General features: G+C 41.0%; 1 protein-coding gene and 1 long non-coding RNA gene across 2 annotated transcripts in view; both read right to left on the bottom strand.

Annotated features, from left to right (window-relative positions):
- LOC311040419 (interleukin-1 receptor accessory protein-like 1) overlaps positions 1-18,573 on the bottom strand; it is a gene marked incomplete at both ends in the record, with an annotated part of 684,931 nt that overhangs the window by 134,655 nt on the left and 531,703 nt on the right. The window lies entirely within an intron of this gene.
- Positions 5,819-12,195, bottom strand: LOC311040433. Its single transcript, XR_014600268.1, has 6 exons — positions 12,081-12,195; positions 10,182-10,269; positions 9,722-9,835; positions 8,394-8,548; positions 6,445-6,537; positions 5,819-6,031 (listed from the first exon to the last, which is right to left on the bottom strand). It is a non-coding gene; the product is annotated as an uncharacterized lncRNA (long non-coding RNA).

Genomic DNA, 18,573 nt, shown 5'->3' with positions numbered 1-18,573 from the left:
GCTGTGTTCCCAAGCGATCTGATGTAGTTATTGTCTAGTCACTCTGGTTAATACTTTTCATTTGTTCAATATGTATACAAAACACAGACACACTTTCACTTTGAATCAAAAAACATCAAAAATAGGAAAACGTAGCCGATCTACAAGCTCACAACGCGTCACATTCCGACACTGTGAGCCTGTAGATCTGCTTTTTGTGCCTCTTTTGTGTGACACTGTTAGTATGACGAAGTAAAGCATTAACCACTTGAACCCCAGCATCCATATTCTGGGGAAACATTAGCCAAAGATTGCCGATATACAAGCTCACAATGTGTCGCAACTCGCAACGCAAAGAGGATTGGTGTAGACCAAAGTGTCCAAGTACATAGACAACGCACGTCCAGTTTGCTAAGTCTTAGAGGGTTTAACCCATTAAGACCTGAAGCCGATTCTACATGTCTTCTAAATCCCAACAGTATTCTGAAAAATGTATGTTTCTATATCAGTGGTGCTCAATCTTTTTCAAGTCAAGGACCCCCAAAATGATATTTATTTGGCAGCCGACCCCCTTCTCAAAATATTTTGTTCCAGGGACCCCCCAGAAGCAAAGATTTGAGTAAAAAATGTTCGCTTTACAACAATATATTCAAAGATTTGCACACATTTTCAAGATTTTTCAAAAATAGCAGATATACAAGCTCGTAGCGCGGCACTTGGTGCCGCGCTATGAGCTTGTATATTTGCTATTTTTGAATAGCCAAAGTGTTAGCTCAAATCAAAAAGTGACACAGATGGTTAACTTACAAAAAAAACTAAAAGTTTAAATATGGAGTTACAAGGTTTCTTGTCCCCGACGGCGACGAAATATAACTCTCGCCCACTCGACGTGTCACTTACGGCACAAAGGCAAAAGTATAAAGTCTCCTCTGTAAGTGTAAGTGACCACATTCATTATGCATCCTTGTAAGGAGAAAGAGGAAAAAAGAGCGCCTATTGACTTCTAATTCGGTGCCACCGCAGGTGCCAATTGGGGACTGTTGAAACACAAGGACACTCGAGAGTCTTGTGACACCACTCTCCCCTTTTTCTCCTGTAAAGTTTGCCCGAACAAAAAGCTATTTTTTATACTTTTGAATCCTGAAAAGTAACAGTTTTGGACATTATAGGGTTTAAACCCGACAGAGACAATATAAAAGAATAGTTCAAACCAATATGTTATCCGTTTTTCTTCTGGTTAATTACTCACCTATCAAAGCCTTCAATTTACGGGGATTTTTCTTGGTTTCACATTGAATGAAGAACCCGAAAACAAAGGGAATACCGGATGAATTGAAGAAAATAGGTCCAGGATTAAACGGCAGCTAAATTACACCAAAACTCCATTTTATAAACTCCAACACAGCTCTCAGAGTATAATACAAGTGTCCTGTATCCTACCAGTGTCCTCATTAATCCCAAAACACAGCATTTTTGCTGAAAGTTTACCACTTGGTAACACTTTGCAGGTGAACTATTAGTTTACAAGCAGGGCAAATGGCACACATGGGTGTGTGAGGGACTGGGGAGGATGAGAGGCATTTTAAAGAGGCGGTGGGCCATAATCCCACTGTTTGTACACAATAGAAGATACACAGGGTTGTATGTTGCTGCTCTATTTTCACGCCTGAGCACAAACATAGATGGGAAGAGGCAGTCTATGGGAAATGATGAAGTTCCTTTCTGCTGATGCATGTGAATTTTGAAAAAAAGATAAAAAAAATAAACAATTTTACTTGAATCTGAAGCTTTGAATGTGTCTCTTTGCAACCAGATTGTCTGCTCTAACAGCTAATTTATGCTCCGTCGGACAACAGCATCACCGACCCGAAAGTAGCCGATCTATAAGCTCACAAACGCGTCCCATGCGGTACCCGCTGTGAGCTTAATAGATCGGCTACATTATAGATTAGCCGGTTTCGGTCACGCGACAGCCGTGTACTAAGCAAATACATTGGAATCTAGAGATGAAGTGGATACTAGGCCATGTGCTGAGACACATCGTCTCACGGACCACCTCTGACGCCTCCGCTCCCCAATCCTCTTGCCCTTCTCTATCTCACTCCCCGTTCCATCCCCCCCCACTTTCACAGACGCTCAAGTGCATCTTATCGCGGTCGACCCATGCCTGGTCCCTGCTGCTCGCACACGTCGCCGTGGCCTGGCCTGGCCTGGCCTGGCATGGCCTGGCCGGAGAGACGGCTGCGAGGGAACAGTCCCTGTCCTCTGGTGACGGGCCGATACTAGCTTTAACCCATTAAGACCCGGGAACGCATCTGTGTAACCACTTTGACCATTATTTTATACTTTGGGCTATTTTTGTTTGAAAAATCATGAACATTTTTGCTAATCTTTGAATATATATAGTTTTTTAAAGCAAACTTTTTTTTAACTCAAATCTTTGCTTCTGGGGGGTCCCTGGAACAACATTTTGGGTGGTCCTTGACATGAAAAAGGTTTGAGAACCACTGATATTATAGCAACATAATAATAAAAAAAAACTGTTAGGATTTAGAAGACATTTCTAGAATCCCCGAGAAGCAAAGATTTGAGTTAAAAACGTAAAAAAAAAATATATATATCCAAAGATTTGCACACATTTTCACGATTAAAAAATAAATAAATAGCAGATCTACAAGCTCGTAGCGCGGCACTCGGTGCCGCGCTACGAGCTTGTATATCTGCTATTTTTTGATAGCCAAAAGGAATCTTAAAACGACATAGATGCGTTCCCGGCTTGAATGGGTTAATCTGGGGGACTAATGCTGAGGGAGGGATGCGAAGGGAGGTGACCGACGGGCCCCGATGAAAAAAAGAAGGCAGGGGTCCTTATCGGTCGGGGAGAGAGGAAGCATCTCCACTCTCCGGACTAATTGGCCTGGGACCGAAGTGGCCGGCTGCCTAGCAGAGATTGGGTCACCCCTGCTGTAGCTCCTCTTCCCTGGGGGTGAGGAGGGGGTGGCACTCCCCCCCACCCCCTGACATTTAATGAACTCGACCCCCTTCGCTCTTTCAAAAAGCCACAGGAAATGGGGCCTCGCGGTACACACACACACACACACACACACACACACACACACACACACACACACACACACACACACACACACACACACACACACACAGGGAACTGGACATGTTTGTCTTCTATCTCTGTATCTTATCTCACACGCCACCATAAAGTATTAGACCAATCACAGCTTAGCTCTCGCTGCTATGTGCGAACAAACAGCGAACCACACGACTCGGTACACGCTGCTATCCGCTAAAAAAAAAACAGCTCAGTCCCCGCTGCTACACCAATCACAGTTCATGTTGAAAGTGCTATAGGACGAACAACAAGGCCAAGAGTGTAAAAAAAAAAAGCCATCCATTTGTACAGCCTTTTAACACATCAAGTGCCAGAGGTTTTTTAAAACAGCAGGGTACATCTAGTGCCAGCGTTCTTACCGCGTACGCTGATCTGTTTAGCGCTGTAGTCGTCACGACGAGGACGCGGATGTAAACAAAGGGTGCGTGCACGATGGTCGAGGGTCCCGACTATCGCCTGGAACAATAATATTTCTAACGCGTTCCGCCACTGCAGAGTGATCGCCCATCGAAAATGGCTCGTTTCCACCACGGTAAAAAAAGATATGGAGATGTGAAGATTTTTCTCAAGGACTTATAATAGGTCGTTTTTTTTTGGCACGGATCCACATCCGTCCTTTCCATTTTAGAGACTCCGTGGACCATCCCAAAGGTGCGTTAGAGCACCTCATGTGGAAAAAAAAACCAATCTCCTCACGAAGATCTTCGGTTATGGCACTCAACGGGTGTATTTGCAAAACCGAAGATTCACGGTTTTGGCACTCAATGTATTAAGTGTCAATTTGGTTCCCAAATATCAATCACTTCCTGGGGACCGACTGGAACACCTTCAGGAAAACCCTAGGGGTCCCCGGACCACACTTTGAGAACCACTGCACTATGCAATACTATCGACTTTAGAAAACAAAGCTCATGTCAGCGTGTTGGCACACCACTGGTGATGTGTATATATAGGCATTGTTCGAGATATTTTGCATTATTATGCATTTGACCCAAAGGAGGAGATATGATTTTTCGAAGATTTAGACTCCCATCCACTTCCTTCCCAGATAGCAAAATATGGGTGAATCAACGTTGAAAAATAGGCGGCCATAACGGTTGAATCAACGTTCGATCTCAACGTTGAAACTGTACTGAAATCGCAACCCTAATCTTTGTTGATTCAACGTTTGTGTTTCAACCACTAACTAACACTATATCAACGTTGATTCAACCATCATCCAAATGGTATTCTGCACGCTGATTTTATGTTGAATCAACGTTATGAATCAATATTGATTCAACCATCATCTAAATGGTAATCTGCATGCACATTTTAGTTGATTTAATGTTGAATCAACATTAGGAATCAACATTGATTCAACCATCATCTAAATGGTAATCTGCATGCACATTTTAGTTGATTTAATGTTGAATCAACATTAGGAATCAACATTGATTCAACCATCATCTAAATGGTAATCTGCATGCACATTTTAGTTGATTTTATGTTGAAACAACATCAGGAATCGAACACTGATTTAATTTATAAATTGATTATACTGAATCATGTTAGGAATCAATATTGATCCTGATCATCCAACAACCTAATGGTAATCTGCATGTACATTTTAAATTATGTGTATGCTGATATACTGTAAGGCTACATCTTGTTCAAAATTACCTTACATTTCCCAAAATGTGAAAATATAAAAATAAAGACAGACAATATGATTTGAATCTTCACATTTATTGAACCAAGGCATTTAGACCTGCTTTGAACTGATTTAACCATTGTTTTTATGCTTTAACAGATGAAATATAGAACATATACAAGATTGTAGATCTGCTATTTATGAAAGAAATCGTGAAAATGTCTGCAAGCATTTGGAGACTAAACCAACGGTCTGAAAAAATACACTGAAAAGTGCTCTAGTAATACAAATGGCTTAATTAATAAAGCCTAACGGGCCATCCACACCAAGCACTATATATACACATTTTAATTTATTTTATTTTATAGAATTTAGAGTAGCCAATGATTGTGAACCTCTTTTCGTCCACAAAGTCATTATGCTAATTAATTCCTCACACATTTCTGTGTTGCTACTGCAATTGTAGCCTAGTAGCCCCTCCATCCTTCTCCTCCTGTTCAACACAACTAAAGACGAACAGTATCTGTGTTGATGATAACAATATGAGTGATTTGCTGGTACTCTGGAAGACATGAGCAACTGCCCACTGAAATGATCATGTCTGCACTGTATTTAAACTAAATAATTCTACAACGATATGATTGACAAAAGTGATATGCTTAGTGTGGACAGCCCCATTACAGTTTGAAAGAGTACATTATTTCACACATGAACATGTGAACACTTGTCAATTTAAAAAAAAGTGCCTTACTTTTACTTAATGGCATTACATTCAAAGTCTTAATAATTTGCAGCTCTAAAGTACTTAAAATGAATAAAGGTGGCTTCATTTAGAACTCCTATCACTTTACAACATTTTCTCATGCATGAGAAAAATAAAATGCATGCATTTTAGTTTACTGTCACAAAGGAGGGCTGAGGACAACCTGCCTACCAGTGATCCACTATACAATCTTTCTAAAATGACAGGAGGTTTTTAAGATTTTGCAGTTTGGCGGGGGGGGATTTTTTCCTTTCCCAAGCCAAGCATCACTCTTTGAATAAAGTTCAAAATGTTCTTCATATCATTAGGGTACTTCAAATTGAGTGCATACGTCAGGCTAAACAGCAGGCACGGTGCTTGAGGGAGGTTCTGGAAATTATCCATCACAATACCTCCTCTTCAAGGATGATGGCTGTTGACACTGGCTGAAGGTCGACACCATCTGAGGGATGTGAATCTTCACTGCTCACAGTCATAATCCGACCGATACCTCTGCCTAGGCGTCTTCACTTTCGCTGTCACAATCCTATACAGAACCAAACAAAAACAACATTACAACAGGGAAATGTAGACACTTAACACATCTGCATTGAGAAGTTTTATCAACATTGGTTGGCCTACTGTTTTTTGACAGTATATTACTCATGGTAATCTTATCAGCACAGTAAAATATGTATCTGAAAACATTTTAGGCTAGAAATAAGCAACTTGGTAACAAACATTCTGCATAGTGGCCATCTCTCTCCCTTGAGCAACATGTGAGTGCAGGCTACAAACACTTACACTGCACACCATGTGAGTGAGATTCCACCGTGCTATAGCCTGAAGGGATTGAACCTTCTGATTGGTTTGAATGGCCGTTTCAGACTGAAACTTCAAAATAAAATGATCGAAAATGTAATTTCACTGGACCTTTAAGGTGTAACTATGAGAACTTACCAAGACAGTGGTGTAGAAACTGCTGTGGTCATCTCCAAGCAGAAGAAGGAGGCCTCGGAGAACAAGCCTACCCAGCGCGGTCACGTCAGGTTTCTACAAGTGGATAATGAACAAATAAAGTTCAAGATCTGACCATCACAAGTTACAGTACAGTTACAGCATGAAACACCACAATATAAACCGCTCACAAAAGGTAAGGAAACTTGAATTTGGGCCATTATATCTCCCCTTTACTAATACCAATCAGTAAAGTGTTGTATATAATTTTTATCGTTGATTAGCCTTTACAACGAGGTACAGCTTGTAAGCATCGGGCATTCATGGAATGAGCAACACAAGCAAACGTGTGGGTAGCACCGAGCAAAAATGTGCCAAAATGGCCTGTTAGACTTTTCTGCTGACATTCAATGTTGTGACATTCATGACATTCAATGGGCTTCAGGTGTGTGACTGTCTCACAGGTGAGTGACTGGCACCTGAACATGGGTTCTGCAACTTTGTTGAGTTTGTGTATGCTCCAAGCAGCAACACTCCCCCCATGGAAAGATGCCACTTTTGTCAGGATAAGGCCCGTGCAACAGGGCAAGTGAAGCTGGTGTTCCGTTATGCAGAGTGACAGCATTATTTGGTGTTAGCCCTTGTACCATTTCCAAATTTAGGATTAAGTTCTGTGAGACTGGTGAAGTCAACAAGGAAGACAACAACCCAGACCACTTGCTTCACTGAGGAACCATAAATGTACAGGCAAGATTTGCACAACGGTACCAAAGACAGATGTCAAAGTTGCAGGGCCCATGCTCAGGTGCCAGACACACACCTTTGACTGGCACACACCGGCATACAGTACTACCAGGGCTGACATCAAATAATGCGTAATCTGCGTAACGGAACACCAGCTTCACTTGCCCTATAGGCTCTATGCACAGCAGCCATATTGGGAATGAATTGGGCCCCTTCCTTACTTCCTTCACAGGTGTTACCAATGATACTAATGAAGGCTCTGTTCCATTCTAGTCAAACAGTCAGGGTGCTGATATTGTGTGTGTTGGCACACTAGAAATACTAGTGGGTCTCAAAGTGTGGTCCAGGGACCCTCATGGTTCCTTGAGAGGGTGTAACTCTGAGAGTGTACAAATGGAACCAAATGGACCCTCCCGGGTCCATTTGGTTCCATTTGTACACTTTCAGAGTTATGGGGGTCCTTGAAATTAAACAAAAGTTTGAGAACCACTGTGCTACACTAAATGGAACAGAGCCTTCATTAGTGTCATTGGTAACACCTGTGAAGGAAGCAAGGAAGGGGCCCAATTTCTGTCCAATATGGCTGCTGTGCATAGAGCCTATTGCACAGGCCTTATCCTGAATGGACAAACGTGGCATCTTTCCATGGGGGCAGTGTTGCTGCTTGGAGCATACACAAACTCAACAAAGTTGCAGAACCCATGTTGCAGAACGCAAAGTTGCAGAACCCACCTCTCAGCAGGTGTTTGCTGGCAGGTCGCTCAAAACAAGAGCGATTACCAGCAAAAGCATATTGGGTGATTTTGGCACATTTTTGCTCGGCGCTACCCACACGTTTGCCTGTGTTGCTCATTCCATGAATGCCCGATGCTTACAAGCTGTACCTCGTTGTAAAGGTGACTAATCACCGATAAAAATGATATGTAACACTTTACTGATTGGTATTAGTAAAGGGGAGATATAATGACCCAAATTCAAGTTTCCTTACATTTTGTGAACAGTTTATGTTTGATGAACAGTTGCTGATTGGAGATGTGATTTAAAAATAGTACAATCCACAGCATTTAGTTATCAACAACGATCAATAGTTAGCAATACTTTAACACTCTGTAATACAACCGGGAAGCAGAAGTACTATTTGGGGTAATAGGTTGTATATAAACTTAGTCATGATAAATACAAATATAAGAAACATGTTGTAGACTTACCCATCAATTTGCTGCACAATTCCGGATAATTTCTCTCTAATGGCACCTTTCTTGGACTTGAAGATAGGGACCAATTGTAGTGTATAGCGATCCAGAGCATCAAAGAAGTCTGTCTCTAGGTGTGTGGTGGTGATCATGTTAAACTCAGCATAAGCCTACAACACAGCAAACCACAGAACAAACTACAGTGACTAAATACATTTGAAACAGTGTGTAAATTAGGAAAACATTTGGTTAATTGTCATACAAATAATTATGATCAACAATGTAACTGTTTTGTCATTAAACATTGGACGAATTACATTTCGGTTCCGACTTTTAGGCTTTGTAAACAAAAAAAGAAATGACTGACATGACTGACAATGACTGGGGCCAATAATACCATTATGTACTATGGCCAGAACAGGCCCGGCATTTAAAAATGTTGAAAAATAGTGAGAGTAGCCGATCTACATGTTCACAACACATCACTTTGCGAGATGTTGCGAGCTTGTAGATCTGCTATTTTCACTATTCTTCAATAGATAAATGTATACAGATGAACGCTTTTTCTCATAACTGTGATCAGACAATTACCTATATATTAAAATTGGCTTACAGGAGATGCCCCATGCCACGCTCATGTCACCATGAGTCAGCCATAACAGGGCAGGGGTCTTCAACAGGGGGTCCGGGACCCATAGGGGGTCTTCAGAGTTGCTTCAGAGTTGGTCCACCAAATCTCTGTGATAAGATCATTGTTTCTTTATACTAACCACTTGAACAATAGCATCCCTATTCTAAGGACAACTTCAGCCAAAAATGGCCGATCTACAAGCTCACAACGCCTCGCAGCGCGAAGAGGGGAAAAAGAGCAGACCAAGTACAGAGTGAAAGTTTACTAAGTATTGACGGTTTAAGTCGTAAAATGTCTGACAATACACATTAACATGAATCCAACATCTATGAAAAGCTTTAATCTGCAACACAATTTTATGTAATATATAGTGGGGGTCCCTTCTTCATCTCTTTCTCAGTTAGGGGGTCCTTGGCCTGAAAAGGTTGAAGACCCCTGATATAAGGAGTTCCCAATGCAGCTATGCCCAATTATGGAATGTCTAACCTCAATGTGTCATCATGGAATCAGCAAACAAATTAGTCAGCTCCATATATACACCTCTAGTGTAATAAAGGTCTCCATCACCTTAAATCCTGGGTTCCAAACTGCATACAGCACCAGACATTCCTCTAAAGCATATTTTCATATGTCGCCCTGATAGTTCAATTGGACAGTTAATTCCCAAATAAACTTATGTTGCTCTGTTACTCGTGGGTAAAAAGGTGCTAACCTGTTCCCGGATGTCCATGTAGGCAGAAGATGGGCACAGTGCCTGTTGGCAGGAAGGTAGCTGAGGGGATTCTGGTCAGGGCCCAGGCTGAGTCAAACTGCATGTGTTGTGCACCTATACAAACACAGAGGAGTGATTTTACACCAATGTCACATGGTGAGAATACAAGTTTTATCTGAACACCAAGTGCTCAGTCACAGGCTGACCCGGTCAGAGAATGCTTTTCATGTCAGCTGATAGAAAACCACCCAGATATCATTATGTGAAACCCCAAAGTTGTGCCGAGGGTAACCGCCTTGGGGTCTAAGCGCTCTGCCCTTCAGCATCTCTATGACCAGAGGACAGTGAAGAAAGCAGGAAAGAACCCAAGAGACCCAACTCATAACCTTAGCACCTGCTAAGAAACACAGTTACAGTTCATTATTGTTTATTTAACCATTATGTTAAATGAAACCCCCACCTGAAGTCTGCAGTTCTTCCTCTTGAGGAATCCCACTAATCAAATTCTCCACACCAGATGGAGAGATTAGGAGATCGAAGGATTGGGTCTACACAGAAGAGAACATATTATATAAACAATTGCAAAATGAGAATCACTCAGAATAAAATAAAATCACTCATGAGTCTACTTATAAGAGTGTATGCAAGCAGTAGGCTATTGTAGATAAGCTCTTTGATAAACACACCATTGTGTGACAACAGTTTGTGTGATTTATATTATTATGACAGGCATAACCCAAGGCACCATGAGCTGACAACAATAGCCTTAACCCTAACCCTATTTTCAACACATAATGATGGAAAACATTCAACATGGATATTCAACCTATATCTCATGTTCTAATCTGAGTACATCAACAATGGCAAAAATAACATGTCTGCCATGTCAGTGGTTCTCAAAGTGGGGCCCAGGGACACCCAGGGTCCTTGAAGGGGTTCCAGAGGGGCACCAGCAAAAAAACAACAATATAGCATCACAATTAGTTTGACCACTTTAACCCTAATATTCACAAATAGCTGTCCTACAAGCTTGTAGATCTGCTATTTTTGAGGAATCTTGAAAAATCTTGGAATTATTTGGAAGAAAATTAACAAATCTTCTGGGGGTCCCTGGTTCAGATGGGGGTCTGACTCTGCAGCCAAACATATCTATTTAGAGGGCCTTAAGATGAAAATGTTGGAGAACCACTGTTCCATTTATTGTCTACTCGAAATACACAGAAGACAGGGTATTTCTGCCACACTATTGAACCATTAACATAATGCCAATGGTTGAAATAAACAATGAACTACACTCCACCAACACAACCCGGCAACATAACATGCGTTTCAATCTCAAATGTGTCCACAGCGCGTCTGAAAGGCATGTTATCTTATAGGACAGATACACCAACGTTAGTGTAGTTGCATTTCAAACACTGTTTAATCAGCACCAACAACAAGCCTCGTTTAGCGACGCATAGAGTGGATGCAAAGCCTGATTTATACCTCGCCCTACGGCGTGTCACGGGTCAAAATGGCAGATCTACAAGCCCACAACGCGTCGTGGATGCGACGCGTTGAGAGCTTGCAAGTCTGATATTTGTTAGCGCGACGTGAGCCAAAGCGTCAATGGTCTTAGCTATGGTTCAACCAGGTTGTGACTTTCTCCATCTACATCCCGTACGTCTTCATAAACATTCAGATTATGAAATATAAAGTGCTTACCCCACGGCCATGGATGTAACAAGTTGAATCGAGCGGGTCTAAGTACCGTGTATATTCCGTATTGTTCAATAAAAAGCATTTTAATCCGATCGGTGGCCATTTTGTCCGGATCGTCTCCATGATTTCAACTACGCGACCCTAACGGTTGGGAGGTGTATTGCACTCTGATACATTATAACTCTGAGAAAATGGCAGGCGATCGGATTTAAATGCTTTTTATTGAACAATACGGAAGATACGGATACTTAGACCCACCCGATTCAAATTGTAACATCTGTGGCCGTGGGGCGAGTACTTTATATATGAAATATTAACGTTTATGTAGATGTACGGGTTGTAATGGAGAAAGTGCCACGGCTATTTCAGGGCTAAAAAAATGGTCTCAGCAAGCAGTAACTTTTATAACATGTCCGTGTTGTTTCAAACTAACGATCAAAACGCAGTCGCTAGTCAACTCGACGAAAACATACCAAACTTCCATTTATTACAACATTGTTTTGGAACAAATATGGTTAAGTAGGTTTAAGTAGGCTAAGTTTATGTGGTGGAAAAAACATCAACCACTCATCACTATTGACGTGACGTTTGGCAAATGTTCACTAATATAATGGCAGCATGTCAGATACACAAATTCACACTAGATAACACTTACCTTATTGACGAAATTACTTGAATTGAAGAAATTAAAACGTGTTCCTTGCTTCCATGTTCCAAGCAGAGAGTTCCAACGGTCCCAACTCCCAACAAGGGCTCAGCGCGCTAATGGCCACTTTTTGAATAATGAGCGCAGTGCGCATGCTCACATTAAGTCACGCCCAGCTCAAGTGACGTTACTGATCAATATAAAGTATTCTAAAATACAACTGATAAGTAAACCATACTAACCACAGTGCAATTAATTTTTACTTGCTCTTGGTTAGTGTTCTAAAATACAAATAATAAATAAATAATCCTAATCTGGTAGGCCTAGACAAGGTTCACTGTTTGAGGAGAAGAAACGCACCAAGCAACATTTAAATGTGCTGTTTGATCTGTTAAAAGACAGGAGAACACTTTGAGAGCAGACTCACTTCCTAATAAGCTACAAAGCAAAGACCTGTATGATTTTTGGAAAGAAGTCAAAGTAATGAACAACAGTAAAACATACTCTCTAACACATTGGTTCTCAAAGTGGGGTCCAGGGACCCCCAGGGGTACTTGAGGGAGTTCCAGGGGTCCCCAGCTAAATGATGGACAGGAACCAAATGGACCCTTATGGGTCTGTAACTCTGAGAGTTAAATTAACATTGGTTTTACAATGTGAATTGGGGTCCCAGAGGTATAAATGCCCTTAAATGGGGGTCTGTAGCCCTAATGCATGTCAAACTGGACTTCCTTGAAATTAAAATGGTTGAGAATCACTGCTAGAGAGCCGTAAAAATCTTCTCTTATGGGGGTCCCTGGCATATCTCTTCAAATGGGGGTCCACGGGCTAATACGTGTCAATTAGGGGGTCCTTGACATGAAAAAGTTTGAGAACCACTGCTCTAACTTAGAGGGTGCATGTGGCTGGGTTGAAATAGCTGAGGTATATGGAGAAAACACAATCACAACTTATTTAACTGTGTAAAAAGTTGCACAGTGGCAGTAGATCATGTTGATCCATTTGAAAGTGCACTGATTAGGTCTGATGATGTGGTTGATGCCATTAAGTTGTTAGATAACAACAAGCAGGGGTCATCACCATGCTGGCTTGTGGTGGACATTTTTGCCATGGACATACACATTGAGCTGACAATAATATTACCAGAAACACATAAAGAGCTAACCCTGAATGACCATAACAGGTCTGTAACTCAGAGTGTACAAATGGAACCAAATGGACCTTGTGTTTTACAGGTCTGTTGGGTCATGGTGTCCCCCCAGAGTCAATCACCTCTGTACAATTAGTACAGTGTCCTTAAAGACAAGGCAGATAAACTAAACAGCATTGACAACAATAGACCTATCGCTCGGGCCAGCACTCCAAAGTTTTGGAAAGAATCATGCTTGTGCTCCTTGAAATGTTTGTCCTGACAGATAACCGTTTGGATTTAAAAAGAAACACGGCACAGACTTATGCACCTTTGCACTTAAAGAACTGATTTGCCAGCTGCAGTAGCCATAATTCCACTGTCTTCATATGCTTCATTGATGTGTCTCGAGCTTTTGACAGATTTAACCACTACAAACTGTTTCAGAAGCTGCTTGATAGAGGCACACCTAGACACATTGTACGTATACTGGTGTTTTGGTGTGCAAATCAGAAAATGCAGGTCAAATGGGGTAATGTTACATCTGCCCATTTCTATGTTAGCAATGGTGTACGCCAAGGGAGGATTTTGTCTCCCGTTTTATTCAACGTTTACATGAATCTATGTAAATCTATCCATTGAATTAAACAAGTGCAATACGGACTGTCTGATAGGTAGCTCTATCATCAATCACCTTATGTACACTGATGACCTGGTCGTGCTAAGTCCTTACAGTGGAGGGTTACAGCAGCTATTGAAAGTTTGCTCAAATTATGGCAATGATCATGACATAATTTATAATGCAAAAAAGAGTAGTGTCATGCTTGTGAGAAGCCATGAGGACACATTGTTACTGACAATCTCCAAGATGAGAGATATGTGCCGCATACTTTATGGCCAGGCCAATGTGCTGCTTTGCAGGTTCAGTGTGTGTTCTGATCATGTCAAGTGTGCACTTTTTAAAGCATTTTACTTGATTAAACCTAGTATTGTAACAAATGAGTAAAGGTAACTTATTTATTTAATATAGATAGCTATTGGATTTTACAGTACAGATTCAACATTGAATCAATGTTGGTATTTCAATAATTAAATGGGAGGAGGGGGGGGGGGGGGAGGGGGTTGCCCCCCCCTCCCCCCAACAAGAAAAAAAGAAAAGAAAACGGCAAACTGCATGGATAAAACGTTGAATCAATGTTGTCATTTCAATCATTAAATGGGAGGAGGGGGTGTGTGAGGAGGGGTGTGCCTCCCCCTCTCCCCCCATCAAGAAAAAAATAAAGAAAAAGGCAAACAGCATAGATTCAATGCTGATTCAATGCTGGCATTTCAATCATTGAATTTGCACCATAGATTAAACGCTGATTCAATGTTGGCATTTCAATCAGTGAATTTGCACCATAGATAAAACGCTGATTCAATGTTGGCATTTCAATCATTGAATTTGCACCATAGATTAAATGCTGATTCAATGTTGACATTTCAATCATTGAATTTGCACCATAGATTAAACGCTGATTCAATGTTGGCATTTCAATCATTGAATTTGCACCATAGATTAAACGCTGATTCAATGTTGGCATTTCAATCATTGAATTTGCACCATAGATTAAACGCTGATTCAATGTTGGCATTTCAATCATTGAATTTTGCACTGCAAAACAACAGTGATTCAATGTTGAAAAACCATCAGTCTTCAATCGTAACCAAAAATCAACCATAACCACTATAATTCAACGTTGAATAACCATATTTTGCTATCTGGGTTGTTAACTTAAAAATTCTGTATCTCGGCTCCCGAGTACTTTTGTTTTTTCATTGAAAAATCTCTGGCGGTCTACTGCAAAAAATCTGAAATAATTGGCAGCCAATGTGTTAAGACCTGGAAGGCATCACTTTTTGATTTGAGCTAAAAAGCATCATTTTACACTTTGGCTATTCAAAAATTGCAGATCTACAAGCTCGTAGCGCTGCCGCGCTACGAGCTTGTAGATCTGCAATTTTTTGAAAAATCTGAAAATGTGTGCAAATCTTTGAATATATATATATTTTTAAAGTGAAAATGTGTAACTCAAAATCTTTGCTTCTGGGGGTCCCTGGAACAAAATATTTTGAGATGGGGGGTCCGTGGCAAAATACATATCATTTTGGGGTCCTTGACATGAAAAAGTTTGAGCACCACTGACATAGCAACTTACGTGTCCTTTTGAGGGGTCCCATCAAAAGGACAAACTTCAAGCACACTCGAGCAAGGACTTACTTAAATCAGACGACAGGGCTACGTATTAAAAACAATAACATGTCTTTGGCACTGTGCTTGACGTTTGTCCTTTTGACGGACTCCTCTTCAGCAATCATTATTTGTATTTTCTTTAAGTCGCACTGTGTATTTGTTGTCCTACTGTAGGAGTAAGGTCTATACGCATACGCACAAGAATGAGTCACACCATCATTACACACATAGTAGCATTAGGGACAAGACAACAGGATGAGGAGAAGATAAATATGGATTGTGCATGCGTCTCTCTCTCTTTCTCTCTCTCTCCCTCTCTCTCAGGAGAAAGGTTATCGCTGCTATATATGCACTCAAGCTCTATTTAAAGAGCAACTGACCTGAGTTGCTACAAGCTATATTAATTGTTATTCATAACGGTAACTGGACTAACTCATTGCCTGTCGAGCTATGTGTCCATTCCACTGAAACGTGTCCACAGCTGCTGGGGAGCAGTTGTGGACAAAATACTCAACCCCAGTACTTGAGTCAACATAAAGATACTCCTGGTCAAATATTACTCAACTATAAGTGAAAGTTGCACAGTCTAATTTGTACTTTCGTTGAAATACTGGAGTACTTGGTGGTGAATCCAAGCTAATAGAAACTGCAGGCCTTCTAATCCTGGAAAGCTAGTATGCTATAATGGAAGCCATTGTTCTCGCTTGATAAAATGTAAATAACCTGCCTAATGATGTCACTGGTAGGCAGGTTTCGGAAGTGTCCACAGCCCTCCTCTGAGACACAGAGCGAGTAGGAAAAGAATTGTACCATTTTATCATGAGCAGTGAGAACCAATTACAGTAAGATAGGTTGAAAATGGGTGACGTTGTCCTTTAAGTATTCAAAAGTACAAATTATAAAGAACATTTTATTTTAAATCAATGTGCTGCTGTATTCAAATGTAGACATTTTCCCCCAAAATCTAATACTTTCCATGCAGAAAATGCCCTGAACTATCAATAATTGCAAAAATAGCAGATACACAAACTCACCATTTATATCTGCAAAGCGTTGTGATGCGTTGGGCTTAACTCATTAAGACCTGAGGCGATTCTTAAAAATGTTTTCTAAATCCTAACAGTGATTAACAGTGATACTCACTAATCCTAACAGCGTTCCCAGCGTTCCAGGGTTAAGTGGTTAATTAATAATGTACTTTTTTCCCTTCCTAGAAGGGTATCGTAAAAGAAATACAAATACTGTAAATACAAATAAGTAAAGTAGGCTACAGACAGGATATTTACCTTGCTACTGTCCCCCACTGGCGGGGAGAGGTACAGCAGCAGGAAAAGTGAGTACGAATGGATTCTGCTCCAGCTGTATACTTTAACACTGTTCATTTCCGACAGCTCGTGCATAATTAGCCTTTCGGAGTAGCGTTTTTTTTTATCGGACATGAAATGGAACGGGGCGAAGATGCGACGCAAGCAGCTCTGTACTACTACTACACGCTATCAGTGCGAGGTGCTGGATGAAACGCGCTCCCTTGCACTTCAACTTGTCATCACATCCCCAACACCCCCACCCAACACCCACCACCTCCACATCCACCCACAACTACGTACTCTGAAGTTTGCTGGCATTAGCATAAAACTCCTTTTTCTGAAGAGTGGGTATAGATTCAGCACAAAAAAAATGCAGCGGGAAGAGGACAGGGGTGTAAGAAGTACTTTTTGTACTTGATTCAAAAGTAGCAATACCACTTTACAAGTAAAAGGCCTGTATATACATTTTTACTTGAGTAAGAATGAAAAAGTGTAGGCATCAAAAAATATCCTTATATACAGCAGCAAAGCGAATCTACTCAAATATTTCAAAAATGTGTTGAAACGCGACGTGTTGTGAGCTTGTAGATCTGCTATTTTCAAATAGCCTAGGTATAAAATAGGGCTAAAATATGTTTTATAACGTAATTACTGTATATACATATATCTGAAAGTAACTAAAGTTTTCAAATAATTGTAGTGGAGTAAAAGTACAATATTTGCCTCTGAGATGTAGTGGAGTAGAAGTAAAAGTAGAGACAATTGGAAATACTCCAGTAAAGTAAAATTACCTCAAAATTGTACTTAAGCACAGTTCTTGAGTAAATGTACTTACAGTAGTCACTTTACACCACTGCACTGTAGTATGATCAAGTAGGGAATTCATTTACGAACTAGATAGGATGTTTCTGCCCGAAAGTGACGATACATTTACTCAGTTACTTTACACCACTGGAAGAGGAGCTGGGAGAGGATATCGAGAAAAAAAAAACTGGGGGGACAAAAGCAAAGAGTGTTGGACCAGCATCTGGTCTATTAGGTGGGTGGGTGCATGGGGGGGGCTGGGTAGGTGGTGGTGTTGGGAGTGGGGTGGTGGCGGCTGATTCCTGCCACAGATCTGCACTACAAGCAGAACCGTAGGTAGGACAAAAAAAAAGAAAACGGTACCCATTTCAATATTCGCTCTTCAGCAAATCTACTACCTGTGACATTAAAATAAAGCCGCTATGTCTCCGGCTTTGCGCTGTCTTTCTTTCTCTCCCTCCATCTCTCCCTCTCTCTCTATTTCTCTCCATCTCCCCTGATAGGATCGACAGGAACGAGGCAACACTCGCCACACACCAACACACCTGCTACCCGGGCTGCCAAGCGAACTTCAAATTTCACACGGTATAGTGAGAACAGAATAGACACCCAATCCCCTGATACTTGCACTTTTTTTTTTTTTTTTTTGGCATAAAACGACTGTTATATGAAGTACGGAATATGAATAGGGAACTGATTACTAAGATTTTGTCACATCCAAAGTGAAATAAAACACTTTTTTTTTTTTTTTTTTTTGCGCTTGTCAGCTATATTCCCCCCACGCGACACGACGCTGTGAACAAATGCGATGACAGCGAATGGGAAGAGTTCGGCGTCTCGGGGGGAGAGAGGCGAGACTGACACATGAAAACTGTCAAACTGGTGAAGTAAAAACTTTTAACCCATTAGGACCTGGAACGCATCTGTGTCATTTTTTTTATTTGAGATGGAAAAAAGTATTATTTTACACTTTGGGCTATTCAGAAATAGCAGATATACAAGCTCATAGCGCGGCACCGAGTGCCGCGC

Source organism: Gymnoscopelus microlampas, assembly GCF_963454915.1.
Source record: "Gymnoscopelus microlampas genome assembly, chromosome: 24".
NCBI lineage: Eukaryota > Metazoa > Chordata > Actinopteri > Myctophiformes > Myctophidae > Gymnoscopelus > Gymnoscopelus microlampas.
This window is presented reverse-complemented; position numbering and strand designations above follow the sequence as displayed.